Genomic DNA, 12,354 nt, shown 5'->3' with positions numbered 1-12,354 from the left:
ACTTTACGTTAGATTCTGAAATCTGGATACTACAAAGGTGAAAATCAGTTTTTTCACGGCTGAACCGCGAGGCTGATTTTAATACAATTAAGTTAGTAAAATTAGTAAAATATAAAATTATTACAACTAATAATTAAATCAAGGCCGCGTTTGTGCATTTTTATTTCGTTAAATCCAATTTAGTTTCTCAATAATTATTATTGATGGATAATATAGGCAGAAATATTTATGAGAGAAACCCTCATTAAAAGATTATTTGTATGTATTCTACAAGGGACTTCCCATCTTCCACTGAGCGTATTCCTATTTTGCTATCTTCCATTGTTACTTTAATATAAAAAATACCCCGTACAATACAATAAGTACTTATCTGAGCATTTTCCCAGTTTCTTCCTCATTGATAGAATATGCCCAGGTTCCGCTTTCCACATTTTCTGCACTTCACACGGTCTTCAGAAACCAATATCCGTAATAAAGTAAAGCACTTCTTGGGTTTGTCCCGTCTGCTAGGACCAAGCGGAGCGGCATAGTCGCATATTTGTTCCCTACATAATTTGGTTGATTACGCAAAACGTGGCACATTAAAACACGTCATCCTACGGCCTATTAAAAAAGATATATTGTGTGTTTACGTTAGCAATTGTGAGAATCAATTCCCTGTGTACTCGTAAATAATCACATACTTGTAATATAAAACATTTGATTGGATTAACAAACTTTATTAGGCTTTGATCGGATAAAAATATAAATTATACACCTAAAGCTTCCTCAAAATCAAATTAGAGACCTCCTCTAGATTTTGTCATTTCTATTTCTATATTTCTATCTGATGCGTTGGTCCTTCAGACGTTTCTTTTCACAGCCGCCGCCGGCCGCCCCGGGTCAGGGCGGCCCCTTTGATTACGGCAGTCGCAAGGCCTCGTCTTTGCCTATTTTAGTCCAATTCCGTTGTGTTAAAGACTTGGAAGCGACCGAAATCGGTGACAAACTGGGCTAAAAGTATATAAGTAATTTGAAAAATACCAAATAGCCATTATTGTCTTTCTTTCATAACTAAACAAAACAACTAAATGTTAATATTTTTTTACCATTTTCAAAGCCGCTGGCTCCGCAATTTATTCAGTAATTAACGCCAGTCCTCGAGGGATAGCGATTCATCAAATTCAAAACCTATCCCAATATCGAGTTCTATTTCACGTGTGGCTTAGTCGAGTCATACAGAGCATAAACGATACACTGAAAATGTACATTACCTCAGTACATTATCCACATTGAATAATATATCCCCAGAAGAAAGAGACTGAAATTTACTAGAGCTCGCGCGAAGTTAGTAAACCTTATCTGAGGCGAATTCCGTGACGCCAGCTGGCTTTTTAAGTATAATTTATTTCCCTACAAAGGAGCGGAGTATGCCGAAGCCAAGGAGTCGGTACACATTAACGCGCCATAGCTCATGAAAAATCGCTTAGGAACAAAGCGCAGTGTCGGTTTTAGCACTCATAACGCCCTGGGCGAAATTACTATGGCGGCGGCGCCCTGTCTTCGTGAGCCGATTCTAGATGCACCATCTGGTCATGCTCATCATAATAACGTATTATAATCCAAATAAAACGTGTATACAAAATTTTAGCTCAATCAGTTGAAGATGTCTGTTTCGAATTTGCAAGATTCTACCCGAACATAATGACATTCATACATACATTGCAAATTAAATAAAACCTTGTAAAAAGCTCATTCGCAAAAACTGATGGGGGTGCTACTAGTTAGGTTCCGCGCATTACTGTATCCAGCCTATCTAATTCTAGGGTTGTCACATGTTATACAATCTGAGAAAAGTTCATTCGCAAATGTACGGTGCCCTTTTGCATCCAGTGCCCTGGGCTATCACCTATCTTAACGCCACCGATGGTAGAGTTTGTGGTCTCTGGCGCTACGTGTGTGTGCGCCATGCCTTTTATCCCTTTTTTATTGCCGTCCATTTTAACTGTCACACATTTTCCTGCGTAGTTCGTGGAGTAACGTAGCAGACATTACATGACGAAGCACATTTTGTGATTAAATTTATAGCTAAATAAATAAATGTTAGAGTGAGTATGCTTCATTCAAAATAATAATAAAAAATCAAATAAATATTTTTTATTTGAAATAAGTTTAATGAAGTATCTGTAAATTTTTACAGTTTTTCTCATTGCAATAATCGGAATGATATGTTTCATATTTCAAGTTAGATTTTACCCAAAGAAAGATAAGAGATCATTACAGTCATAGAAGAAGGTACTTAGCACAGTCAACGGCACTTCAACCTTCCCTATTTTTTTGCAAACTCGCCCCTATTACCGCGGTATATCAATGCGCGGCATAAAGATAACTTGACTTGCGGTCGACTATACAAAAATGTCAACTTTATAAAAATTTTAATTCAAAATTTAACATTAAATAAAAAAGTATTTTATTATGCCATTGTGCGAGAGACACCATAGCACACGCCACTCCAGTCCCTGAATTCGAACGCGTTGCTTTGAGTTTTGATATTGAAATGGAAAATATAATCTAAATAAAATATCAATACACGTAGAGCAAACGTTGTTAAATGTCCATAGTATACAAGTAACCCAGTATAATTCAACGAAAAAAGAATCTATCAGTGTCCTCATAAATGCCACATCTTACACTCTGCCGCCAGATAATTTGCCAGGAAATATGGCGATAACTAATCATGTATGCACATTCGTTAGCCAGATTTAACTAAAATTTGCATAATGCTTTAACTTGTCACATAACGGCTACTGAGCTTAAATTGCATTTAGAGAGGAATGCGCTGCAGTGCAGAACACGCATACTTACATGCAATTTGCGAACATTTATTATAATCTCAATTCAGAATCGTGGCTAATTTCTAATTTAATTACCCAATATTAATTTTACAGAGGATTTAATTATCGGATTGTTCATAAATATTATTACAAGATCAAACCTTTTTCTTACTTATGTGTGTTGGTTATTTTTCCGTGCCAAATCCACTCTACTGATTTCAAGGAAATTCTACTACTTAACTGGGGACCTAAAATATAAACTACTGAGACAAGACTAACTAGTTTTACATGAAACAAATTGTTTTTCCTTCCAAGATTATCAAATAAAATTCCTATGCAATAATGAATGATCTCTGCAAAGCGATATGGAGATAGAAACCATTCGTTTTAAATATTAATCATACTCGCACAAAAGAGACAAATCACATGAAAAATCATGCGTAAAATACAATCCAATTTGAAGTCAAATAGGTACAGTCGGAAAAGAATGGGAAAAATCAAATTGTTTTCACGAGGATATCAAATCGTCGATGTTTAAGGAAGAATTTAGGTCACGTCTCATGGATTACGGCTTATTTCCTGCGTCTCTTTTTCTTCGTTTGACGCTAATCCCGACGGGTTTGCAGAGATTCGACCTCGCCTGCAAACGTTCGCCTCTTCATAAGTACATTAGTCCCAAGGTCGTGCTTTTTTCGTTTATATTCGAATTCGTACAAAGTTTTGCATTCTGAAGCGTTTTACTGGTAGCACAATACAGCTTTTTTTTCTATTGCAATCAACACTCGCCAAAGCTCAGGGTTTGTGTATGATATTTTAAAAAATTTTGGAGATTTGGTTGTGATTTTAAGACTGGCCGGTCAACCTTGTTTGTCAATAAAACACGTAGGATACTTTAGAACTCCGTCAGTATACACGACGGAGTCTAATTTACTCTTAGAAGGAGAATAATTTACTCTTTTTGTGAGAGTGGAATAGTATAACCCTTAACAAAAGAGATGCTTACACTAGGTAATTATTTGTTTCAGATGGATCAAAATATTGTTTCCTATAGAATTCTTAAAAATATAACTTTTAGTTATTACAACCAAGATAGTTATATACCCTAGAATTTATTATATCAATTATAATAACAAGTGTGTTATATGATAATAGAGGTAGAGGTAATATCTGGAGTATACCGTCCTCTTAACATAACAAAATAATCAATATTAATTAATTCCCTAAATACGAGAACTAATTTCCAACTTTACGACACTTTCCGATTTTCAAGCAGACAGTATTAGGACAGGACATCAAAGACAACGTAATTTGTTTAGCAGCCTTTCACGCAGCGCGAAATCGTGAATCAAACCCTATCTTTGAGACTTTGGTTCAAAAAGACTGTACCTTTATATCTCAACTAGATAATCACGATTCACGAGGCCTAAATCAGATTATTCAAGAACAGACTACGCAACCTGACGCGACGCGCCTACGGAATATTAATATTCTTCCCTAACTTATACCTCAATCATTATTCTAACTATTAAATGCCTGTTAAATTGTTAATTAAAAGACCGTCAGGGAATCATTTTGCTCTTATTATTATTATACCAGAATCCACTGAATAGCTCTAAACCGGCGACATTGTCGCAGTATTTCATTGTGTAGAGGACAGTTAACCAGCGCAAAAAGGGACCGATTTGCATTGTTATAAGTGAGTCGAGTAGGTACCTAATTAAAACTACATGGGAGTCTCCTGTTGCCAGGATATGTTTTATTCCGGAAAACGAAATTACAGCCATAGAGGATAATGAAAGCATAGAAAACCGGATGCGCAACTCGTATTTGAAGTGAGTGGAAAAATTCCTTACGACATATTAACTACTCTAATGTAGTCTACATCAAAGAAATTCAATCTTGTAATAAAATAGATAGCTGGAATACCGGTTAATAAAAGGTTATAGTTATATCCTGCTTTTGTGGAACAAAATTATTATTAGTATGTGGTATTTTAAATCATTTTCTAGTGTCCTTTTAATTTCAACATTATTTTGTAATTTTAGAAACAATCATTAAACATCTCTCATTTGTAAAGAGTCCTAAATAATTTGGTTAATAAAATGGTCAGGCTACGTCAGTGGCCACAAACGACAAAACCAAAAATAGAAACGCCAGTGCCGCATAATCCGAGTCAAACAAGCAAGAAATGTAATTCGTCGCCAGTCGCCACCCCTCTCAATGTTTCAATAACCTATATCCCAAGATTAAAGGGTTTTGGTTTGCGCATAATCCGTTCTTATTCCTTCGTAAATGGATATTGAAAAAATTTGATGGGGCCGTTTTATCGGAAACGCTTTTTCGAAAGTGTTCTATTTTGCCTTTCCAGAATGACGTCGATTTAAGGTGAATGAACGAGCGAAATCCCTCGACATGGAAGAGGCGGCGCTGGAAAGGTGATGAGTATATTCCGTACCATTTAGTCGACAGCGCACCTCCAACCGAAGGAGTAGCATTGCTCTTTCAAAGACGTAAGGCGTTTTGCTGAGCTCGATTGCTTGCAACGACAAACGATCAAATTTGAATGCGGATATAGTGAACTGAAATCTATAAATCAAATAATTATGACTTAGAGACATGATTTAATATAATAATTATATGGTCAAGGCAATATTAAGATCACCAGGAATTTATTAGTCTCTAATTGATTGATTATTATATAATTTACATTAAATTTTTTCTATTATAATAGAACTGTCTTGCAATTTTGATGCCAAAGAGATAGTTTGATATCTGTTGACGTTAGGTATAACTACTGATAAAACTTATCCCTATTATGCGAGCATAACGTCTTATTAAACAATTTAGGTTACGATGGAGTGACGGAAATAGCTTCCAGAATGCTAGTTAACTAGATAACTCAGTAAAGCACCGGAGCATATAACTTCGTTAAAAGTTAAGTCCATAACCACAAACATATATATATATATATATATGTATAATCTATATATGTATAATTTCCCACCGGACGTCAGTTTTAATCGCCATCATACTACGATCCATTAAATTCCACGGCCGGTTTACTGCTCGAGAAGTTGGAATTCTAACATAAATATTTAGGTTTCGTGGATTTTTCATTTGTTACCATTGAGGACAGAGTTTGGAATGAAATCTTATTTGTATTGGTAAATAAAACAGAACAGACGACAAACACAGAATTTTAGCCATTTTATTATATCTCATGGATTACAAAATTTATAGCAATTATTAGGTATGTTTGCCAATAGGTAAGTAGGTATAATATAAACATTAAAAGTAGCACTAATCCATGCACGCCCTTTGTCCAATATTTATCTTGGAAAATTCGCGGAAACTTATTGTTTATTTCTGGTTTATCATTTCTCATTCATTTATGGGTACCTTCTTATTTGAATTGAATGTTAGTCCTTTTCAGGTTACACTCTCCCTAAACTTTGCGTGTTCCCAATTGTTATGCATTTAATTTTTTAGCCGTAAACTAGCTTTGCAACATTTACGTTAGTCAATTCAGGCAACTTCAGGCAAGCATACTTTTACCCCGCAAAAAGAGTTTTCTCGCTCGACACGCATTTTTTGGCTGAGCCGCAATGAAATCGTCCTGAACGGGTTTTACTGTACTTGTGGAGAGTTTCGTCTGAGCAATCGGGCACTCGTATATTTCACTGTCACGAACAAATGTCGCGACAACAAGGTGCTGAAACTTAGACAGAAGGCAAATAAATTAGTGCGGGGTGTGGCGGGTTCGAATACTCCCAGTTATGACTTGGTGCTTGGCGGTCACGGATGAGGAGCACTTACATATCCCTGTGTTAGATTTACTTGTAAAGGATGAAGATTTATCTCATCATTTGTATATAATCTACATGAATGCGAGAAGCACCAGAGAAAGTTGGTCTACAAAATGATTTTCATTACACCATCGCCTCTTCATTCAGTTTATATTATTGATAATTCAATAAATATACCCATGACCGTCCTCGTCATACTGATCCTGAATAAACAAATAGAGGAGAAACTTTAATAATACTGGACTTTAATTAGGCCTACAATTAGAGGCCCTTCAGTTCTATAACCCTTTGCAGTAATTACGTCAAGGACATTACTCGTAAGCTTTTCGATTCTGATTTTGTGTATTGAATTTTCTACCTGGTTTGGAACTTTAATCAGTATATATGTAATGAGTAATTGTTGTTAGTGTATAATTTTTTGATTTATTTAAATGTATCAATCTAAATAGATAAGCAAGTATGTAACTTCCAAATTATAACTTAAAAAATGTGAAGTAAAACAGAAAAATGGAATGTTATCATACTTACAAAAAAAGATTTCAGGTCAACCGGAAACAGGAAGTAATGAAATTAGCCCTAATTTTACTTACGGGTTTTTATTAAAGACAGCAGCAGCGGGAAGCGGGATTTATATTTCATAGTCCATAAGTACATATGGACAGTATTGTATACTTATAATTGCTTTTTACTCTACAAATGTTACACTGTTATTTACCCATAATCCTGTATCGACATTAGTACTGTATTAAACGAGCCTTTAATTGTTTTAATTTGCCGTTATGGCGTACAATCGCCGAATAAGAGGCGCTTTTACGCACATAATCGTTTTAAGTCCCTTTATAGCCCTTTTGAGCTGTGGCGAGCTTCAGGAAGGATTATAGGTGATGGATGCACTGCCAGGATTACTGGGCGTTAGCGCTGGCTCGACCGCAGCGGCTGACACTATACAGCAAATTACGTATGCGAATAGTAACGAATGCGAAACGCGGACTCTAAAAGGTTCGTCGATGTTGTATGAAGAATTAATGAAATGCATGTCACGGCATTTATCAGGCTTGCTAATGGAATAGCTCGATTCATCTTCCCGCTGAAAGTACGGGTTTCAGGTTAGATGTATGACCAGTTTTGCCGTATGCAGATAAAACTGTATGTATCTAGTACATATTTATTTTATTTACAAATGTATTTATTTTACACATGTATTTGATATATTGAGAATTTAATTTAATATGTCTTTTAATATTAAAATTACGTATAACTTCTGTCTTTATTAAACTTTTAATACAAATTGTCATTTTCTTACACAATCGGTACTGTAATGATAGATGTGTCTTATATATAAACCTATATTTCGTTTTAATTTTAATGAGTTTATCTCTTACATTCACACTATAACATTCTTATAGTCGTAGGCATTATATGGAATGTAACACACAACGACTTCCTGAGCAATATGGAATATTTGCGATTGCCTTCGTTTCACATAGGTACACTGAATAAATGGTTTGATTAATAATTGATTTTGATTTTGTACGTACTCCATGGTTTCACACTAGCTTATATATCAAGGTTTCCTCACAACATTCGCCTTTATTGGAAACAAGTAGATAATAATCAATATATGAGACAAATCGGTATATAAACTCTTGTAGCTTGTGTAGGTACCTTTCGGTTCACAGGTCTTAGCCACCACTGGTCCATCACCGCTTCATAATGTACATTATATCCCAAAATAATAAATGTGACTACGAAGGTACTTACAGCTAGGACTTATACCTATAATGATGTAAGATATCCGGATTAGTGGGATTTATCCTTGAAGTTTTGATTGAGTATGCAAATCAGCGCTATTTCAGTCACGGTGGTATGCCGATCAATACATTACACGTAACATATTCGCTCTAGGGTTAGGACTATGGAAACATTATATATTAGCACAATATTTTATGAACAAACAGAAATTTTCTTAAACGTATGAAAACGGTGTTCTCTTTTACCTTTATTTAATTCTTTACCTATTCCATGATTAAAACTAACACATGTTTTGGAAAATATAAAATTTGCAATTGTCTTTTTTCGTGTTTCACAGACCACTCGCACGTGTATATGGTACTCGATTATCGTATACTATCTATATAGTATTACTTTTTAATTTGCCCTTTAATAATATACGTAGTATTGCTGGGATACATATGTGTAGGTATATCTGCAGTTCAGGATATGCTCCAATAATAATCGGGGGCAGATAAAAAAAACCAATAAAATTTAATTACCCGCCAGTAACTTACTAACGTTACTTAAATGGTCAGTATTTTTTTGCCTTTCACTGTACTTGTGTCTAATGTCGTCAAGAGTTGTTCAACTGTACACAGTTTCAGCTGTTCTAAAATGTGCCATGAGGGAGATAGTTTTTGTGAGCTTCCACTTGCAATAATTGGCAATTTGCTTGCCGTTGCCATTGTTCCTCGTCGGCCACACCGTCCACAGAGTCGGCGTGAACTCTGAATCTACTGTCTTTGCAATTTCGACACTGAAACAATGTCGTAGAGATCCATATTAAGTAAAACGACGTACATGAAAATTTACCTACTAAAAATATACTTGTGGTACCTCATACAATTACCAACATAACGTCATAATATACACAATCATTGTCATGAAAAATCCAATTTTTGTCATGTGGTTACCGCCCTGAAATAGGACCTCTCCAAAAGTTATATTACGCGGACCTTGGACCACAAGTGACACGCAAGGTCGAGAGTGTGAGAGAGATTGTCATGAAAGTTGTAACGGATAGATAAATCATAAAAAACTGGTTGTTTCAAAAAATTAATAACAAATATAACTTCATTAATATTTTAATCAATTGTATTATCACTGCTAAGTAGTGTACCACTCGGTGCTATACGTAACATCGATTGTGGCCTACAAAATACACGAGTTATCGGGCTTGTAGCAACTAATTCTGAGGACATGATGTTGCTAATCGCCACGGATAAACGACAGGGACGATCATAATTTTGGGAACAAAGCGAGCCCTGAACGACGTGTGCCAACCCTGACGAAACAATGAGATAATGATTCGCGAGATCGTAAAGCCTGTACTTGCTATACAGTTGTCAAACTTCAGACGTGTTATCTAGAGAATGGCCCACTATCTATGTAGGCTGGGAGACAATGGACCAAGTCTCGTCTTGTTCGTCGTCTTGTTATATGAAAATGAAAACTAGTTGACGTTTATTGGATAAAAGATAGCTATGACTGACAAGGCCCTATTATATTCTCTTGATCGCAATCTATACTCGCGACCTTTTGGTTATCATTCTCGATATTTTCACATGTTTAACCTAAATTGACTCTTTTGCGTGCTTTCCAATACAAAAGTAGAAATTAATTAGAGGTTTTAAACAACGTAAGTATTACCTAATTGACAACTTGGGGCAAAAATACATTTTTTGTATGTGTGTTTGTTTGTAACGCGATAACTTTCGATCAGTTAATCTGAGTTTGATAAAATTTAAAAACTACATACCTTTATATATAGATCCTTCTCTCAATAGTATTTTTAAGTTCGTGGGGCAACAAAATCGGTTAAGTCGTTTTTGAAATATTCACAATTTTGTAAAAAAAATGTGTTCGCGAGGTCTAAGTTCGCGGCGAATAATTAGTTTTTTTCAAATAACAATATTTCTAAAGCTACCACACAACCCTAAGAAAAATAATTTTGTAAATAAAATGTAAGTGAATGTCGTACTTTATAATTATTTAGTACTTAATCCGGCACCAAGGCAGACAAATTACGAGAAAAATAAATCTAGGGATATCAAGCAAAGCTCTTGTTAAAAGAAGGAAGGTGGCAGCTGGACAAACAGATTGCTGGAGGCGCCCCGCGCCTTGACAAACGACCGCGTCGCGAAATATGTTTTTACGAAGCGCTTCTCATGGGACCACTCAGTTATACTAGCGTCTTTATTTATTACACCTGATATGACTTAGAAATACCTATTTTATTTTCTGGTTTAAAATTTAACAAATAAAGTAGACGTGTGGTTTGATATAGTCCACACTATAATCGAGATGAGACTATTTGCCATAGTGTTACGCATACTTTTAACAACTCCTATTCGCAAAGAACTACTTTAGAGGTACCTACCTATGCTGGTCGTATTTATATTGATAGATATTATATGAATACAACTCACAAAATATTTTCTCTTTTCTTAAGAAGTTGACAATGACTGCGTAAGAAATATAAATCTTTCGCTTGTTCTTTTTAAAGAGACACAACAAATCTGTTACAACAGGTTTATAGCAAATGTTACTTGAAATGCTCTCACAATTAAATTTAAACTCATAAAAAAATATTGGATAGGTTTCGTGCAAAAGGCACAGAAAGTATAGAGTAATAAAGCGACATTTCCAAGGTGCAAACGGTCATGTGTCGCGTCACCTGCCGTCGACGGTAAGCTTTCATATTTCTCATAGCTACGAACTGTTCCACTTGTTTAAGAAGACTGTGCAATTTATTTACTTTCCTATTTTCGTTTTCTGTTTATATAACTACGTAGTTCGTGTCCATGTGAACTTATTTTTTCAGAAATTGGAAACAGAGTCACCGGTCGACTAATAGAGAAGGCTGATGGAGAGAGGACGACAAAAGGCCAGATGATCCTTGATCCGAAAAGGGTAGAAATTAAAAATAGACCACCTACCTTAATACAATATACATTAATTTTGATGGTATCTTACGATACCATGTCCTCACTGCAGCAGAACATTTAGAGCAAAAAATTAGCCACTTTAGCCAACACCAACTAAGCCTTAGACGAAGTCGAGACAAATTAAATTACTGTACTGTACACTTTTCAAGATAGTTTATATTTCGTGCTTGAAAATTTAATAAATCAAATAAATTATCAAATAATTTGTTAAATTCGCAACGAGTTTCCAAGTCGAAATTAACTCTAATTACACCTACAGCGCAGCGTCTTAAAAACAATTGAATCTTTAAAATATTATCATAAGGGCAGCTCAAAATTCTATTCCTAGATCTAAAACTAGACTCAAGTGCCGCAATATTGACTGGCTCGGGAAGAACGGTGAGCACGTGTGCAATAATGCCATTCCACTTTATATTGTGCCTTTTGAATACGAGTTTCTATCTACATTCTGGGTTTTCAATAAGGCTAAATATGTTAATCTCCATAAGATAACATAATGATTGATCAAAAATTGTCTATCACATAATTCAAACTATACGCATGTATCAAGTTTCTAGGTCATCGAATAGGTTCTGTGAAAACGATCGGTTTGTTGATAGTCATATAATATTTATGATCCTCGTCTATTTGGACGTAATATACATAATTTATTAAGAGAAAATATTTGTACGTTTGTTGGTAATGGACAACTACTTGCCAAAATCATGCAACATCATAGTTACTTATTTTTTATAAACACAACATTTCGTAGGTTATTAGTAAGGTGATATAGATTTTTGTTATTTTTGTGAATAGAATATATCCGGGAATAGAAGTATCAAAAAATACATCTTATCGCAAATTTTTATCGGGAGTGAATCCCTGCGTGACACCTAGATAATCTATCGTATTTTGAGTTTGAAGAATTTTAATACGTACTTATACATTTTACTTGTACGAAATACCAAATTAGTTCAATAAAGCAAACCACTCGGCAAGCGGTGAGCAATCTAAAACGGCGTAAAACAAAAAGCC

General features: G+C 35.1%; 1 protein-coding gene across 1 annotated transcript in view; it reads left to right on the top strand.

Moving 5' to 3' along the window:
- LOC128676377 (histidine-rich glycoprotein-like) overlaps positions 1-12,354 on the top strand; it is a 37,645-nt gene that overhangs the window by 6,766 nt on the left and 18,525 nt on the right. The gene's annotated exons all lie outside the window — the stretch shown is intronic.

Source organism: Plodia interpunctella, chromosome 16, assembly GCF_027563975.2.
Source record: "Plodia interpunctella isolate USDA-ARS_2022_Savannah chromosome 16, ilPloInte3.2, whole genome shotgun sequence".
Lineage (NCBI taxonomy): Eukaryota > Metazoa > Arthropoda > Insecta > Lepidoptera > Pyralidae > Plodia > Plodia interpunctella.
This window is presented reverse-complemented; position numbering and strand designations above follow the sequence as displayed.